Raw genomic sequence first — 19,249 nt, forward strand, 5'->3', positions numbered from 1 at the left:
GCAGGAGCTTTTTCCCCTTTAAAAGATACTATGAATACATACCCTTTGTGGATAATTTACTGCATGCCAGGCCCTGTGCTATAGATTATATGTGCACTGTATCATTAATTCTCAGGAAAACCTATTAAGTAGGTACTGGTATTGACATTTTATAGGTAAGAAAACTGAGGCTCAGAGAATAACACACCAAGGTCACAAGACGCTAAGTAGTAAAGCAGTCATCCATACCCTTCTGAGTCCAGAATCCACCATACTATTGGCCCAAAGAGACTTTCCCACCTTCCACACTGTGGGTAGGAGGACATGCTGGACCTGGATTCAGATTTCCCACTCCTGTTCCAATTGTTTTTCATGCTTTGTTGCTTCTTGATTCATGAATGGTGGGTGATGCCCACCTCCCTACACAGCATTTGCTTCCCACACACCCAGAGCTGCGGGCAAGGGAACAGGTGGAGGTGAAGCAGTTTTGGGCCTAGTTCTTACCCCATCACCAACTGCTACATGACCTCTCCTTCACCTTCAAGGACCTGACACATGGCACAGGGACAGTTCTGAGCTGGACCCATCAATTATGGGCCATGTTCACCACAGGCCCAGCCTGTAGAAGCTACTCCTTGACCTGTAGGTTCCTGAGCAAGTTCCTTCCCCTGGGCCATATTTCTGCTGACATAAGTGCTCTCAACCAGCTTGCCAAATACGTATTGAATGCCTACTCTGGTAAGGATATGGAGGTTATTTATATATTTATATACACACACACGTATAGTATAGTATTATGTATGTGTGTAATATAGAAAATGTGTATGTATTTTGGGTGTAACATATAAAACATGTATTTTATGTGTCTGTGTGTAATATATAAAAGTTTCTGCCAGTGATAAAAACCATAAAGAAAAGAGAGCATGTTAAAGAGATAGTGATGGTGATGAGCATGTTAAATGATAGTGTCATGAAAGATCTCTCAGGTGTGTGAGCAGAGACCTATATGAAGCATGAAGTATTGCATTCCAGGCAAAGGGAACACAATTGCAAAGGCCCTGTGGTAGAAATATCCTGTGTGCTTACAGAACAGTAATAAGGCCATGATGACTAGAAGGCAGAGCCTGAAGGGGTGCTGGATAGCAAGTGGGTCTAAGAAGCTAGTAGAAGGTAGTGAAGGGCCTTGCAGGCTGAGCAGAGGGACTGGGCAATAGCCTAAGTGTAATGGCAATCTATAGAGTTTTACACCATGACCTATTCTGATGATTGAAAAGGAAATCTGTTGAGGGGGCTGGGTGGAAGGGTGGGTCTCAATGCCTCAGGCCCTCCTTCAGGTCCTTTGGGTGGGATATGATGAGGCAAACATCTCCTAGGAGGCAGGGAGATGCTGCAACTTTCCAAGTGGAAAGGCTAGCAAAGGATGAGGGTGCTATGCCTGCTGCAGGGTCAGGGCACTGAAGGCTCAGGGACCCAGGCCAGGCAGCTGGTTGGACTGAGTATGGCTTTCAGGCCTCACCAACTCCAGCAAATCTCTGTCCTTGCACAGACCCTGGAGCCTCCATCTCTCAGGCCCAGCACACGAAGATGATGGAGTCATTTTACTCCGAGTTCTTCCTCCTTCGGCCCTGGAGCTCTGGCCAGTAGGGCCTGTTTTGGTTCACAAGCACCACATAGGAGGCAGGGAGATGCTATGAAGTGGTTATTTCCTACTTTGCAGATGAGAAAATGAAGTCAGAAAGGTATCTGCCTCAAAGGCAAGGAGCTAGTAAATAGCAGAGCTAGTCTGTGTCCTTTGAACTCTGCTAGGCACCCTACACTGGATGGATCAGTGACTGAATCTGAATCTGAATAATCTATCTGCTCTTTTCCTCTATCTGCTATTAACAGTACAATGGGGTAGACATCTGTAACACCCACCAGGATGGCTCTAATAAAAAAGGCAGGAGCAGGTGTTAGCAAGATGTAGAGAAAGTGGCGCCCTCACATGTTGCTGGTGAGAGCGTAATACAGTGCGACCTCTTTGGAAAAAAATTTGGTGGTTCTTCAAAAAATTATACAGTTACCACATGGTCCAACAATTCTGCTAGATATGTATGTGCCCAGGGGAATAAACAACCTAGGTCCCCACAAAAACTACATAAATGTTTCCAACAGCATTATTCCGAAGAGCCAAAAGATGGAAACAATCCAATGTCCATCAACTGCTGAATGGATGAAATGTTTGGTATCTGCATACAATGGAATACTACGTGGCAATAAAAGGGAACGAAGCACTGGTCTATGCTATGATATGGATGAGCTTTGATATCGCGAAGTGGAAGCAGACAGACACAAAAGGCTGCATACTGTACGATTCCCTGTATATGGAAGGTCCAGAATAGGCAAGTCCAGAGGCAAAAGGTACATTAGTGGTTACCTAGTGCTGGGCATGCGCACTTGGGAGGGGCTGAGAAGTGATTGCTAGCAGGTAGTGTTCCTTTTCTGGGGTGATAAAAATGTCCTAGAATTAGATAGTCATGATGGTTGCCCAAATCTGAATATAAAAAAACCCCCACTGACTTGTACACTTAAAAAGGGAGAATTATCTCCTACTAAGTTATTAAAAAAACCAACTTGTGGGTTGTCCTTCTCAAGCCCCAGGCTGTTGCCCAGGTTAAGCACAAAAATGTCCTTTCCAAGAAGCGTCATCACTAGCAATCCCTGGACACCAAAGCCAGGGCTGGGAATGCAAGCTTGCTTACTCAGAGTAGGAAGCCTGTCTTATCTTTTTCTCTAACACACATTCTGAAGTCCTGAGTCTGTGCTGCAGGGATGTTCTGGGGTTTACCAGGTCTCCTCAGAAAAGCCTGGCTGGTGGGTCCCGGGAAACATTCACCCTCACAAGACCAGCAAGCTGTGCAGGGCTGGAAGTCAGGGCTTTGCAGTCAGCAGACACCGGGAGAAACTAGGGGCACACTGGCTGAGCACTTACTAGGTGCTGGGCTCAATACTAAGTTCCTCTTTAACCTTCAACTACTCTGAAGGCAGCTGTCATCACCTTCATTTTACATAAGGGATGTGCAGTGAGACTCAACTGCCTGCCCCAGCTGGCAGGGGGCAAAGTTCCCGTCCCTCCCTGGTGCATGAAGTGTTTGCTCGGCAGCCTGGCTTTCTTGGTGTTTGGTTTCTCATCAGCAGAGGCACACACACCTACCACACAGGCCGGTGGTGACAGAAGCTCCTGGCTTTGGCTAGCGACGTCCTCATCCCTCAGGAATATAACTTTTGTTGGCCAGGCAGAGGGAGGTGGGTTATATGCTCTTCCTGCCACCCTCTGGGAGCCCTCAGCTATCCAGATGTGGCGACTACCGCCCAGCCCACAGAGTTGTTCTGCCTGCTCCCAAGAACCCACTGAGCTTTTCAAGACTATCTTCTTCCCTTTGCTGCTGTGGTTTGGAGACCCCTCTTATCTCTACGGCAACAATCCCTGAAGGTAGAAATAGCAGAGACGCAGTGCTGGGCTGGCAATGGTGGCTGAGGCCCTGGGCCTGTGAAGTTTTCCTGTTTCCACAAGTGCAGGCTCCATGCTTCTTCTGGGAGAGTGCCTGCCCCCAGGTGTGCAGTGGGAACACTGGTGAGGGCAGCCAAGCACTCCCTCACCCAGCGGCCGAGCACCCCTCTCCCATGCAGCCCACCCAAAGGGAGCGGGGCTGCAGCACAGACTGGCGTCTCTCTCTCCCAAACAGTGGTGACAAAGCCACATTGCCTTTTCAAATCACATACGGCTTGTTTGACCCCATCAAATAACTTTATTCACACAAACGTCCCTTAATTTACAAAGCCTCAGTCATTCATACACATTAGGGTATCCACAGTGTTCAAAGAACTTAAATATAATGTATCATACCAACCCAAGTAAAACAAGTACAAAAAATATTCATATAAAGTTGTTCACACGTAGGTCCTAGATTACCAGCTTCTGTGCAAAAAAAGAAAATAAAGAAAAATAGATTTATTATCTAGTATTTGAAACTAACTTTGTGCCTGGGTTAAAACCTCCCTCACACCCAGTCAGCCCAGCGTGCGCGTTAAACCACGGCCACATTCTCCTCTGCTCTGGTGGGAAGAGGCCCCTGCGGCACAACAGGTTTAAAATGTTCCTAAATAAGCTCCCGTCTCCTGTAGCCTCTCGTGGAAGATGCAGGCCCCCTTCCGTTACTCCTGCAATTTCAATGGAGCTCCGGGCGACCAATGGCAGTGGATGCTTACATCAGCCAACCTGCACGTCACACCTCCCAGCTCCCCACTCTGAGGGCCTCTCCAGACAGGAGCCCCTGCCTCTGCCCAGGCAGGATCGTAGACATGCCTGTGTTGTCCTGAAGGCTGTGCCTTAGTCCCCGGCCTGGTGGCCTCAGGAGCTGGGCAGTGCAAGCTTGGCTGGCGTCAGGTTACCAGCTCCTAGGAGATGCCAGTTGTAGCGCCTGTCTGAGGGCCACAATACAGGCCCAGGAAGGGGAAAGGAGCCAAAGAGGAGCAATTACCCAGTGCCCCCAGATGTTGACGGCAGGGGACACACACACGCAGGACCAAAGGCAGAGGCATGGCTGGTGGGCAGGGCTGGAAGTTCAGGCGGCATGGAGCAGGGCGAGGGCAGAGCGTTAGGGTTCCTTCCTTTGTGGGGGAAGCCCGATCCTATTTTCCAAGCGATACCCCAAGGCTGAAACCCAGACATCCTTTCTATTAAGATCTTTTAAAAAGGCCAACTGCCAACAGCAAAAAAAAAAAAAAAAGATTCCACAACGCTGGTTCTTTTCCTTTTCTTAGATAAAGACTCAGGCAGAAATAATCTTATTGCTCCCAACACTGGTTTTCTAGAAGACAACTGGTACGTTAAGGAGCCAAGAATCATGGAGGAAGGGAATGGCAGAGGTGGGGAATGTCCAAGGGCAAGAAGGCTGTGAGGAAGGTGGTGAGTGGTCTGAGCACCGCAGGGTTAGGGAGCAGAGGGGGTGCAGGGGGCCCCCCTGCCGTCTCTGCCTTCATTCACTCTGGGGCCACCACCAGCAGTGCCACTAAGGCCAGGCCCTGTCCATAATCAAGTCTCCACCCAGTGTCCCATCTGTTTGTCCTCCAGCTGTAAACAGGGTATTTCTTAAGTAAACATTTTAATACACTCCCTCAGAAAGGCAACCCCAGGGGCAAACCATGTCCGTGGGAGGGAGAGTTCCCGTTCTCCAGTCCCCACACCTTTGGGGTAAAATGAGGCAAAGGCCTGCAATCTTAGTCCCCAGTATCCAGAAGGGGGTCAGATGGAGCCCGCACTGTAGCCTGTCCAGACTGAACAGACTGAGGTCTCCTCCTGGCTAGAGGTAAGAGGCAGGGGACTCGCTGGGCAGTAAGCAGCAGAGCGCACCTGTGTGCAGTGTAGTTTTCCCGTCCTCGGCTAACGCCGCTGTGAGTGCCCTGGTGGTGGGTGGGGAAACGTGCCGGCTGCAGCCCTCAGGAAGGGATTGGGGGAGGGGGATAGTCCTTCCCATGTGAGTGGGAGTCAGAGTCTAAGTGACAGATGGACACAGACAGGGAGAAAGAAGCCACACACTTCCAGCTGCACCAGGTCTGGTCAGGGGAGGCAATGGAATAAGGCACTATGATCTGTCCTGCTAATTCCTCTCACTGAGGGGAAGACCGAGCCAGACCCAAGAGCTGGGGCCCAGAACGTCCTTCAACAGGCTATCCTTCCTACACATCCAAGAAGACAATGACTGATGGCTATTTCAAGGTTTGGAAACTCCCAGAACTTGGACAAGCCTAACAGACTCGGTGGTGCTGAGACCATGCGCCACACAACTGCTGCAAGGCTGAGAGCCAGGAGGAGAGGCGAGGAGGAGGAGAGGCGAAGAAGCTGATCCACGGCACGAAGAGGGGGAAAGTGGCAGAGAAAGAGGACAGGAGCTCCTGGGGTCCGGCCAAGGCTCGTCCACTGACTGGGCGGAGACAGCATTCTCTAGGGCTGACGTCCACCTGGCCGGCTAGCTGGGTGCCTGAGGTGGACAAGGTGGGGGGCGGCGGGGAGAAGAGGAGAGACAGGCACTTGGGGCCAACAGGCTGGTCAAGAGCTCAGGAGAGTCCCGCCCCCGAGCACGGAGGCTGGCTACCCCGCCCAGGCTGCCCACCTCAGCCAACAGCACGGGCACCTGTGACCAAGGGGGAGCTCTGATGCCAAGAGAACTAACGAAGCAGGGGCACTGCAGCTCCAAGACCGTGTTCACATGGAGCTCAGGGGCCTGGGGGAGGCAGGGGGAAAAGATGAGCAAGAGGCAAGTAACTCGTTAGGCCTGAGTCCTCACCAGGGATTGGGAGCATGGGCTGCAGTCACGGAGTTGGGGGTGACAAGTTTGGGGACTGTTTTTCCCATTTGTTCATGAATGGAGAGGCAGCTGCCCCCAAGGGAAGGCTGGGTAGGGGGCACAGCACACTGTGCACTGCAGTTTGGAGATGCTGTTCCCCCACCTGCAGGTCGCCTGAGAAGTTGGAGAGGACAGACAAGAGACAGGCAATCACAAACGACTGCAGCCAAGGGAAGGGCCTCATCACCACCAGCCTTGCCAGATCCTGCTAACCACAGCTGCTGTCTGCCCAGGAGGAAGCAGCCGCCCTGGTATGTGAGGGGCTTGAGGAAAGGCTGGAGGAACATCAGCAAACACACCACTGAGTCTGGAAGTTTGGGCTGATGCTCTCTGTTGGCCTCACTGGCCTCTTCCAAATTCCCAGGGCTGGAGGACTGCTACTTTTGGGGGGAAAGCCCCCGCTTGGTCACACACCCAGCCAAATGCCCTCTGACTCTCCCCTACAAATCCTAAGCTGGTTTACAGAAAGCAAAAACAAAAACAAAAACTAAACAAAGAGTAATTCCTTTCCCCTTCCCCAAAGACCCTTTCCTGTGTGGCTACAACAGGGTGCAAAGCCTCTGGAGCAGCCAGAGTAGCTTCTGGGTGAGGGTACAGGACAGGGCCAGCCTCCCTCTCCTTGCAAGAAGACACCTAGGTCACAAGCTGTGAGTAGGGAGGCCGCCAGGGTGCTAGGAGAGTGTCCCAACAGTCACACAGATGGACACTGGGGTGCGGCTGAGGGGTCACGGTTGGGGCACACCCACAAACAGGCCTCTACTGGCTGTGGGGCCTATCCAGTCCCTTCCCTGCTGCTGGCAGGTCCGTTCTTCTCCCATTAGACACATTTACACTGAGGCAGGCACCTAACAGGAAGTCCCTGGAGGTGAGGGAGATGGCGCTTAACATTGTCACCATATGTGACATACGGGGCCCAGCACTTGGGGTACACCCTTTACTGTGAGGAGATGACAGTGGCAACCAGTTCAGGAGGACCTGTTCTTATGGCAATGGTCACAGCTGGTTCTCAGGGACCTGGGCAGTCTCTGTGGCAACCTGAATGTTTGGTGGGATCCAGGGGGCAGTAGGTGATGGGTGCTGACCTCACAGGAGTGACAGATGCCCACTGAAGACCCAGCTGTGTTCCGGGAAGAGGTTTGGCACGAGTTTTTCCTGGGGATCCTCCTCTGGAGGAAGCCCACTAACAGAAAGGTAGGCTTGTACAGCTGGGGTGGGCTGGTGCTCACCCGCCAAGAAGTGGGAGACAGTCATCTTCCGTCCCCACCTCAGAGCTCCCAGGTATAAGGGGCAGAGGAAGGAACAGAGTCCCACTGTCGGAGGTCCTGGTGTTGCCCGGGGCCTCTGATCGCTCAGAGAACAAACCCTCAGTTTAGACCTCCTTTTTTGAGTTCTCCTGGCCAAGCCCTGGTCTTCTTCCAGGTGGCTCTCCACGTCTGATGATTTTCAGGGCCTAAGTGCTGACCAGGAGCAGCCCAGGCAGGTCCTGCATCTGGTGGGGAGGTGGCCCACAGGCCTCCTGTCTTCACGCCCCTGTTCCAGGAGAAACCGCAAAATTCTCCAAGGAGAGGCAGGCCTTCTCTGGGGAAGCGAGGTGTTATGCGCAGAACTGAGAGATGGGTAAAGAAAGATGGAAAAGAAAGGACAAAAACAAAATCGCTCCTAACCCCTCATAAAAATTAAAAATGAAATTTATACATATGTTTTGTCCATATTGAATTTTTTTAAATTGGTGCCTGTCCACAGCATAGCTTCCTGGTCTTCTGAAGTCTTAATCGTTTAAAAAAAGAAAAAAAAGAGAGAAGAGGAAAAAAAGAGGCAAATAAAATAAAATAAACAATTAAGCGTAACTAAAAGGAGGGGGAAAATCCAAACAAAAGCTTCACATTGCCGGAGATCCAGCTGTCAGGAGATTGCCAACTGAACAGGCCGCCACCTGCCCCTCTGACATCCGCTGTGCGAGACGTGAAGAGACTGTGGGTCCTGAGGGTCAACCTGGAAGACAGAAGGCAGGACATGTGGGCACTGGGTCCCCCACTAGGTGCCAGCACCCCACCCAGATGAGCTCAGGAGCTGGGTGTGCTGGCGGAGGAGCTTTGCGAATATGTGGAGTGAATCTAGCTTCACCCCAACCACCCTCCTGCAGACACACATTAGCCTCCTTTGCAGACCAGGAAACTGAGGCATAGGTCAGGTAACATGGCCCCGTTGGCTGAGGGGCAGAGCCTGGCAGGGAACCCAGGCATGCTGGCTCCAGCTACCAATGCCATCACAAACCCCATGAAGGTCTGGAGGCTTCCCTGAACTATTAGGAAAAGGTGCCCCAGGACCCTTGCCATCCCTTAGCCCTTGGGCAGCCCCAGGTTCCCCCATTCTTTTCTCCTCACCCTGAGTAATCACGCTGTATGAAAACTTCACAGCAACTCTCTCAAGTTCACTTACCCCATTTTGGAGACAAGAAAAGTGAGGGTAAGGCTTCTGAGAATCTGTACTAGGCAGCCAAGCTCTCGGGTCTTACGAGGGGCTAGGGTCCAACGGCCAGGGGCAGCGTTGACTCAGAGCCACTGCTCAGCCCCACACTGCCTGGTTAAACGACGCTCTGGACTTGACTATGGGCAAATATAAGTCCTCCACTCCTTGGTCTCGTCACACCAACTCCATCCTCCAGTGCACATGAGGGGCGACCCTGTGGTTGTGTCTGGGGATGGATGAGAGAGGCACTGGGAAAGTATCTCATATGGAAAAAGAACACTGGACATCTCAGGCCCCCTTTTCCTTGGCTGCTTCTGTTTTTCCATCTGCTAAGAACCCTCAATCAACAAAAATCCACTGGTGGGTCTGGTACACCCGTTTTCAACTTGGAAAAATGAAAGCACATCTATGATGATCCAGCAGCCCTCTCAGACTCTAGCTTTATTCAGCATGCCTACTGCCTTCTCTAAGGCACCCAGAAGATGGGTGGAGGAGGGTCTGGGAGACCGAACCACCCAAGACACTCCAAGTCCTTGTGACTATGACAAGAAAAGCCCAGGAAACTGTACATTCACGTGTGATCTGCTAAGACAATCTAGGGGTCAAATTACGACCTTTCAACCCTGCTTCCTCCCTCCCCTGGCAGGATCCACATTGAAGGGAACCTCCTCAAAAGGACTCGCATCAGCAGAAAGGTGGCCCAAGGCAGCTGAAAAGCAGTGTGGTGAAGGAGGCAGAGGGATTCAGAAGTCCAAAGTCCCTTTGACATGATAAGCCAGCGGAGCAGAGTGTACCCGCAGGGGGACACCCCAGCAGCACAGCCCTCTGCAGGAGCTCCCGAGACACCGCCGGGCGGCAGCTGCAGTCACCAGCACCCTTGCTAGGAAGCTGGGCTGCCATTTCCCATAGACGCCTCCACCCTCCCTCCTACTCTGGCGTGGGCTCCAGTCCTCCTGGTAGGAGGCCTCAGGCCACACCAGGCCTGGGTCTGCCTCTCCCCTGCGGAGAACAAGAGGGCTCTCTCTTCCACAGAGAAGACCTTGGCTTTTGATGCCTCCGCTGTCTCCCGTTAGGACAAGGTACACATGGGCCAGGAAGCCAATGGCAGTAGCCTCACTGGAGGACAGTCTCCACGGCCACGAGGAGGAACGGCTCGGACTACATTGTACTGGGCCAGAGCAGCAGCACACCCTCCTGAGCACTTGCAGGAAACATAAATGGCGTAGGCCCAGCCCTGCTGGGTCCTCGAACTTCATGGCCCCAGAAGCCAAGCCTCAGCTCCCTGACTGTCCAGGCTGTGGCTACCAGACTCAACCAGGGCTTGCCTTGTCCCTTTCAGTGGAATGCTCACCTCTGACCACACAGCCTCCTAGCAGACAAAGCCACACCCTCTGAGTGCCATGAAAATGGTGATGTGAGTGACCTACAGATGACATCTGCAGAGCATGCCACCTTCCACCTTCCTGATGACCTCAGCATGTGAGAATGGACTTGCCCCATTTCAACAGGGGAAGAGGCTCTGAGAGATGGTCCAACTCACCCCACATCACAGGGCAGAGCAGTAGAACCAGCATTTAATCCAAACACTGCCAGCGTCACTGCCCCATCTCCCCATGTTGACAGTCTTCACTCAGTGCTTGCAAAGCCAGCCCAGCCAGTGGTTCCAACAGTCTGCATGCGCGATGCCTTGAGGGGAAGGTGTCAGTGACTCGGGAAGGGGTTGGCAAATCCTTCCCTTTCTTATTTCAGCTCTTGGAATAAGTTTCTTCAGCACTCTGATCTTGCTGTTTCTCTGTAACGGTCTCAACACCATCACTTATTGAGCATTTACTACAGGTCAGACACATGCTAAGGTGACAGCCCAGTAGGGCAACTTTAGACCCCTCTACACTGCTCTCCATTCACTGTGCCCTAAAACAGACCACAGGTTTTACATCTATTGCCTTATGTCACCCACAAACCTATGAGGTAGGAGCTGGTGTCACCCCAGTTTTAGAGATGAGGACACTGAAGCTCAGAGATCGCTGCACAGCTAGTAAGTGACAGAGGAAAAGGTTTGAACCTAGGCTGGTCTCACTTCAAAGCTCCTGCTTTTGACATGAAACTTTGTATTGTAAAATCCCTTGCTGGAGACAAGAAGAGCTTAAGCAGAGTTTAATACTCACCTAATCCCTTCATTTAGGAACACATTCACTAAGAAAAAGGCTCATGGAAAACTTGGCTTAGGTATCTTTGGACAGGTCTGGTGTTCAGGGCACAAAGGAGGATGTGGTTCCAATGAGGCCATGAGCAGGCTTCTGGCAAATTCCTCTGCCAACCAAGTAGTTGTCTAATCTGTTCAAGGAGACTGGAGGACCAGACTGATCCCATTAAGACCAGTATCAGTTTGGAGAATGGAAGCTGGGGAGAACTGTGGCTGGGGCAAGCATCAATGGGGCTGGGATCGAACAGGCTCACACATCCACCTCCCTCCTCTGCATCTCAACCTGCAGACTCCGAACAGCTGGGTGAATAGAAGACTAGCCTTTATTCTAAAAGAATGGCCTTCCTTCTTTGTTGGTGTCAAGAATTCTTTGATGAATCATCACCTACCCCACTGCCCGCCCATACTTTTAAGTTGTCCTGTCCTTCAAGATGTGTAAGTCTGGCAACCACAGGATTTAGAAATCTTCAGAAGCCACAACTAAATTTTAACTCAGCATCTTCACTCTAGGCTCTATCAGGGCAACAGTACAGGCAAGTGGACAGTCCTGGGTTCAAATCTGGGCTCTGCCAATTACCAGCCATTTACATTATCTGAATCTCCTTTTCCTCACTAGCCAATGTGGGGATGTTGCGATTTACCCTTCTAGGGTCTGCTGTGAGAAGTAAGGATTCAAGCACACTGCTTATCCCAGCACCTGACAAAGAGAGGGTGGTCAATATGGCCTGTCTGGTTAGTTGTTAATTCATGTCTGTCCAGAGACTGCAGCATCTGTAACTCACCTACAGGTAAGGCTTAGCTCAAGAACTTTCTGTCCTATGTTTGCAGTATGGAGATATAAGATGAAGGCAGTGGAGGTGGTCATGGAGGGGAAGGGAGCTCTCCAGTCCCTGCTCTGAAACATGTGAGCCTGTCATACCATTACCATAACAGCCCAAGGACAGTCAGGTGGTGGTAGGATTTCCACCTGCTCAGGCCTTAAGATGGATTTTCAATGCCCATTTCTAGGGACCTATAAATCTGAACTACAACCTGGCTGTTTGTTGGGATCTGTTTTCTGGGGTAGGGGACAAAAATGTCATAGCTACCCACCGAAAGGGTGGGCCAGTAGTGCAGGTGACCACTGGCACTTGTCAGCAGGGTTCCTGTGGCAGTCCAGGCTTCAGGTGGCCCAGAGCACCCGAGCTATGCTCCCACTGCTAAGGTAAGCAGGTGCATAAGTCTGCGGGTATGGTGCCAGCCCTTGCACACACTCTCTACACACATCCATTTATCCATGAAGAAGGTTCTCTAGAGGAGGAATTTCAGTCTTGGAGGTTACTCAGTGAATTGCAAAAGTAAATGGCTAGTCAACGCCTAACTGGGATTCAAACCTTAAGTCCAGTTTTCTCTATTCCTCTCTGCCGCTCATTTATTTAACAGAAAGGAACACTGCCATGCTCACAGACTGAAGCACAGAATAAACTCAAACTGCAGTATGACTGGGTAGGTAGCCGAGAGCCCCCTCTTCCCTAAGCCCTTCCTGCAATCCTGCATGGTGGTATTACCACTGTAGTTAATGATGCCTTTATTATGCTAGACACCATGCAGCACTGTACATCCATGCCACTTTTGTCCAAAGGGCCATGTAGGAACTATCTCCATTTCACAGGTGAGCAAACTGACACTCAGGCATTAATTTTCAGTGAAGCATGTTGTGGAGGCATAGGCAAGGTAATCCCAGGGTCACAGAGGGCAGGCCTCTTCTAAGTAGGATTAGCTTCAGAATGAGTCATTCTGCACTTGTTTAACACACCAGAGCCACTGGCTTTTCATACTCAGATAACATGCCAGCCCTGGCGGTTCAGCGGCCCCAGCACTCCTGTCAACTCCAACCTGCCAGAGGGCCTGGGGCCAGCGAGCTGAGCTTCCTGATGCACCTAAGGCCAGCACCAACAGCGGTGCTCCAGGGAGGGCACAGCAGGGAGGCACGGTGTGGTGGGCAGCCCATGGCACAGTACCCGGGCGCCCTTTCAGCAGAGTAAACAAAAATGGGCTTTTTCCTCAACTTAAAACTTTGTTTTCTCAACTTAAAATGTGGACCCGTCCACCTCACGGGGTGTGAAGTCCAGCGATGGTATTTGTAACAGGCACAGTGAGGCATACGGGAGGCATTCATGTGCTGTGATGGCAGATGTGGATCACCCGACCAAACACAACCTCCCATCAAACAGTCCCCGGCTCAGGCCGAGTTGCAGACAGGACGGCCAGGCCTGGGGTCTTTTCTCAAGGTGAACGCCTCCCTTTTGCCTCAGGCCCAGCAGCTGCTGGTCTGCTTGCGCCCCCTGCCCCCAAGCTGCACCCCTCACTGTCGGCTCACACACACTCTCCCTGTGAGGACCATCCACGGCCTTCCTTGGGACGCATTCCCAGAGCCCCATCTCTGCAGGGTCTCTTGTCTGGGCTCCAGGGAGCTGATGATGTGGAACCACTCTGACACCCCCATACCACTGTGTGCTGTTTTTACAAGCCTCTAACTCAGTCCGTGCTTCCTATGGACGGGACCAGACTGGACCGGCTGTGTGTCTCCTCAGCCTCCTGGTGGCCAAGGACAGAAGGAGCTCAAATACTGGGTGACTGATAGAAACCGGGATTAAGTAGATGGCAATAAAGTTAATGAACGAACTTCAAGGGATCATTCATTCAGCATGACAGGAATTTAACTATAAAAAATCCCTGCCTTTGGTTGAGTCCTACTGAACGTCCCGAGAAGCCAGGTGCAGAGACAGAGATGCTCAACCTCACCCAGGGAGCCAGGTTGCCTTTCCAGGCCCCAGGAGCTGGGAAGGTAGGAGCTGGGATTTTGCCTGTGCCATGCTCCACCCCGCACACCTCCAGAGCTCGGGAAGAAATGAGGCCCACGGGGATGAAGGATTGCCCTGCCCTGTCACAGCCTGTAACTTACAGCACCAGGAGGCACCTCTAGCCATGTCAGCTCTCCTGTTACTCCTTGCCTTGCCAACTCGTCCACAAGAGGCCTGCCCTCACAGGGGAAGCAGAGAGCCCACTGTCAGCAAGGACAGTCTGTTTAATTCGGACAGGGAAGCCTGAAATCCCAGTGTGGCTGGCTGGAGCTAGCCTGGCTTCAGTCATCCCTGAGTCTAAGTCAGCCACAGGAGGAGGTTAGTAAGGAGGGTGGGGAATAGGACTGGAAGTCCAGGGACAGGACTGGAGTTGGCCTCAACTCTGAGGACTTCCCCAGATTCTTAAAGATCCACCATGGCCTCCCTTCCAGGGCCAGCCATCTGTAAAATGTTGAAACTGCTCTCCTTAGCTAATAAGGCTCCAGAGGTGGTGGCGGAGTGCTCCCAGGTATGGTGGACTTCCACACTGCACGTGGGAAATGTGCTCACGGCTGCACTGCCATAGGAGGGGGGGAGAAGGGCAGCTGGAAGAGGAACTGAGCAGCAGCCCTGTGCAGCCAGGGGGGGGTCTGCCCTCTGCCTGAGAAACCACTCCCCCGACCTCCTCTTCACCTACTTAGGGGTGTCCAGAGGCAGCAGTCCATGGATTCCATGAAGGGCAGCCTGTTGCACAGGCTGTAACAGCTCAAATACAATGGTAGGAATATCTTGCCAGGTGGGAGCAGATTAAGAGGCTGAAGTAAAATGCAGAGCAATGGTAAAGGAGCTTGCCTGGTGAGAGAGTAGGGTGGGAAACCTGGTTTCCAGGCTCATGCAGCTCTCTCTACTCCTCTCTGGGAACATCGTTTCTTGATATGCCAATAAGGAGCCTGGGACCAGGAACCAAGGTTCTCAGTCTGGGGTCCCTGTAACTCCAAGGATACATAGGTCTGCAAATCCCCTGAAGGTGAAGCAAGTAACACAGTGGGTGTAAGTTGAGTGCATTTTTCTGGGGCAACAGCCCCAACACTCAGATCCTGAGAAGGGTCCCTGACACAAGGAACACTGAGGACCCAGAGCACCTTTGTAGGCTCCTTATCTATTACGGCAAAAACTCTTAACGGGAGAGCTGAAAAAGCCATGTGGGAGTGCTAAGGGGGCTTTCCACAGCAGAGCAGCCCAACCTATGCGGCTGGGCTCAGGCAGAGGGGGTCGCTGAGGGGGCGGCAGACTTCACTCACAGCGACAGCCCTCCCTCACAGGTCCAGGGAGAGGTCCCTCCCGACAAATTTTCAAGAGAAACCTGAGAGTCTCTTAAAGCAGACAAAGGCCATCACAGAAGACAGGCTCTCTGCGTGCCAAGTGAGACGGCTCCGTGGCCTACTCACCAGTTAGGATGCACACCCTCATGGCAACAGCTGGCAAGCCCACGTAGAGTGCGCCAGCTTACAGAAAGGGAATGAGCCAAGCTAGAGTCAAGGTGGCATGCTGATGCCACCAGATGCCAGCTTTATTTCAAGTATGTCAGGAAGTCTAGACAGAGGAGGGAATGGTTTGTGCAAAATGCAGCAAGCAGTTACCATGGGAGCTCCCAGACATGGAGACTCAGGCATATTGCAGCAGTGGTTATGTCACCAATGCCCACCTAGTATGCCTTCAACCTTTTGATTTCTTGGGGTGTGTTGCCCAAAAGGGTAGTATTTAAGTTTGCCAAAAGTATGCAAAGACGATTCACTGGGCAAGACCTACAATTCTGAGACTTGGAGGTCTCACTGGAGACCAGCAATGACTATACCCGGAGTCACGTTACCTGGGTCTGAGGATGCAGAACCATATACATGTGGTCTTTCTGGTCTTGGGAAGTCACATAGGGAGGCCCGAGGGCACTGGGGGTGGTGATTTCCCCTGAACACCTTAGCTGGCAAACAGGTCTGGGTGGATCTCAAGACAAACTCAGGAGGAACTTTGTTTCCAGGAGCAGCCCTGGTAATTGGCAGTCAGCTTTGGGAAAACCCTAAATAATTCCCTTCCTCAATTTATTAAGCATGGGGATGAAATCGAAGCTGTTAACCGCCTCAATTGGTCCCCAAAGAGACTGAGGTTCAGCTGTGGCTGCGTGATTAGTAGAAAAGGGCTCAGGGTGAGGCTGGGCTCCTAGAATTCTCCTTGGGCCCCTCTGCCAGGAGGATGTCTAAGGTGCTGTCGTAGCTAGAGAGAGGTCACTTTTCCATATGGGATCTGGACAATTTGTGGTTATATAAGGAATGATTCAAACAATGTCATTGCCAGAGTGTCTGGGCAAAGCAGACCATATGGACTTCTGGTCACAGCAACGAGTACAAAGCCCAGAGTGCCAAGGGGAGCTCACTGGGGGGCCCTTCTAAGGGGCTTGGTGCGCTCTTGGGGAAGAGAAGGGCACTGCCAGTTGTGAGAAATGAAGTGAAATGGATGATTAGCCTATGAGGACGCAACAAAAAAAAAAAAACAGGCCAAGGGCCACACACAGAGCCACCACTTACAGAACTGTCACTGTGCATCAGGAATTGGGCTGTATACTTCATATTTCACGTGCATTTAGGCTTCACAAGAGTACCATTTAAGAGGCAAGGAAATGGGGGCCTAAAGAAATTAGGAGATTTGCCCAGAGCCACCCAGCTAGAAGTGCTAGGGCTGCAATTAAAACCTAGGTTGTGCAGAGTATCAGGCTCAACAGCAAGTCTGTAATGATGCCACCGTGGGAGCACAGGGTTTCTAACTGCCCATCAGTTGTCACCTCCCTCCCTCTACTCGCTGGGAAGGTGCCTTCTTAGGCATCTTCTTAAGACTGGTACCGTCTGGGTATCATCTCATCTCCCTCTCCTGGGGGCGGACAGTTCTCTCCTCATGGTGACCAACTCATCTGCCAAAAATATAGCCTTGTACACCACCGCCACCTTTTTTGCAAGATGAAGGTCACCCTCCTTACGCTGATGTGCAAGGCTCTTGGCAACTCTGCTACGTCACTCTCCCACTTTACCTCTGTGTGAGCCAACCCAAAGACTTGCTCTTCCTACAGATTCTCGATGTTCTGCCTTTGGTTACACTGTGTCCCTTTACCCACGTCTGCCCTCCTTTCCTCAAGGGCCACCTGAGGTCCTACGTTCTGCAAGCTGTCATTACTCACTTTTTCAACAAAAGCCAGCAGCCTTCTTCTGAGCTCCCGGGAGCGTGGAGACAGTACTGTGCCACTACAGACCTAGCCCTGGAGCCGGCACTTGCTAGCTCTGTGGTCAGTGGGGGCAAATCACTTACTCTCTCCGGAGTGGGAGTGGCGGAGACACCACACCCAGGACTCAAGTGAAGACTCAACAAGATAAACAGAAAGCGAGTATGAAGTCTGGCAAATGTCACATGCTCAGTAGGTTCAAGTGAGAGAGGGAAAGTGACCCACCCACGCTAAGGCCTTAAGATGAGAGACCCCAGGCTGCACCAGGCTTGTTCCCATACAGAAACAAACACAGGGTCTGTAAGACCATGAGCAAGCTGCAGGGGCTCAGTAAGCAGCTGCAAATGAGTACAAAAAAGAGCCCAGACTTTTGGGTCCCAGGGAAGGAGATATGTAGGGTGGACAGGCGGGAGTAGCTTCCACCCCTGCCCTACATGGTTCAAACCAAAGTGTCTAAGGATAGCTGAAGGACTCACTTTGAAACCCCTTCCCCATTAGCTCAATGTCAAGGCCATGGGCCACCCCTCAGCTCCTGGTACCTGTACTTAGAAACCTGAAGGCACTTGGCACCAGAGAACTTGTCCCCCTATCTCCTCCTCCTCTACTCCTTTCCTTAACCCAAAATAGAAAGTATTTCCCAATTCACACATTAAAGTGGCTCTCAAAATCAATTTTATAGCTAGCAACCATGGTCCTGATGTTATATAACTATTAAAAAAAAAAAACCAAAGAGTGAGATGCCAGCACTAGAAGTGCTCTTTGGCAGAACCACCAGCCTGCCCATGTGACAGGACACTGCCCAAGCTTTCAGCTCTAAGCAGAAGTAAACCCCATAAAACCAACAAAACGCTGTGTTCTTGAGGTGTAATTATAGCAGACTGCATATGCAAATAAAGACAGAGCCAGACACATCAGTCACTTAATGAGAAGCTGATTACAATGAAGAACAAAACACAGCAAGACTCAGCCATAAAGGAAGGCTGTGAAGGCAGCCCCAGGCCTACGGAGGGCACTATGCCCAGGAAGGGGACCTTTGCTCAGCCCCAAATTTGGGTTCAACAGCACTCCAAGACAACCCAATCACTTACAACTTATCAAATCTCTCTAGCGGTAGGTTTATACCCACATCCAAGATAGGTCTGTGTATTCCCCACTCCTCCTGCAGTGAGCACTCTTAAATGGCTCTCCCCCACTGCACAGCCTTGAACCACCTGCCTTCACCTCCCTAATCCAGTCTCCACCTGTGAGTCCCATGGCAATCTCCAAAATGCACCCTGAATTCACTCTTCTCCAACCCCTGCATCATCCACCCCAACCTGGAAAATGACAGCTTCTTACTGAGCTTCCATGCTTGCCTCTCTCCAATCCTACTGGCCACAGAGCCAGGTGACCTCGTAAACATGGAAATTGATGGCTGAAGTCACTCTTCAATGATCTACCACAGTCTGCAAAGTTTGGCGTCACAAGGCTCCTGTCCCCTCCCGGCCTCTGCCATCTTGCCCACCTTGCTCCTACCAGTCCACTGCCCCTCTGGCTGGCAGACACCTCAGCCTTCAGGTCTGTTTCAATGTCACTTCCTTAGCACTTTCCCTGACTGCCTGCACAGGTCCCCTATTTTCTATTTCCTCCATCCATACCTGCCCGAAGTTGTATCTGTACTTTTCCCCTAATGACATGTCTCTCAAAATGTGGTATAAGTGCCTTACGAGTTGGACCATGTCTGGTTTTCCCCTGATGTCCTACTGCAAGACCTCCCAGTGCCTGAAACATATAAAGGCAATCACAAAATTAATGGGCCCCTCTGAGGTGTGTGTTTTCTTTACTGGTCGGAGGTGGGAAGCATATCAACTTGCTCATATTCTGAGATACTACTTCTAGCTGTCAGCACCATGGCCAAGAACTAGTATGAAGGGACAGGAGAGCTCAAAAGCTGTGGAGTCCTTCCTGTGTGCCTAGCATCACTATGCCAGCTTTACTCTTGTTTAGTCCACATGAAAACCCTATATGGGTGGTGTTAGCAACCCATTTTATGAATGAGGACTCTAAGGCTCAGAGAGACACCTAAGGTTTAGATGGACTGAAGTCAGGGACTATCTTCATCTCTACAGCCCCAGCCAGGCACACA

General features: G+C 51.4%; 1 protein-coding gene across 3 annotated transcripts in view; it reads right to left on the bottom strand.

Moving 5' to 3' along the window:
- Nucleotides 1-3,741: 3,741 nt before the first annotated feature.
- The window catches only part of STK35 (serine/threonine kinase 35), a 40,227-nt gene continuing 24,719 nt past the window's right edge, over nt 3,742-19,249 (bottom strand). For 2 of the 3 annotated variants that reach the window (XM_036906412.2, XM_036906477.2), the window contains exon 4: nt 3,742-8,357. The gene's annotated coding sequence lies outside the window, so the exon portion shown is untranslated. The remainder of the gene's footprint in view (nt 8,358-19,249) is intronic. The other variant, XR_008997910.1, reaches the window with a different exon arrangement.

This window comes from Manis pentadactyla, chromosome 5, assembly GCF_030020395.1.
Source record: "Manis pentadactyla isolate mManPen7 chromosome 5, mManPen7.hap1, whole genome shotgun sequence".
NCBI lineage: Eukaryota > Metazoa > Chordata > Mammalia > Pholidota > Manidae > Manis > Manis pentadactyla.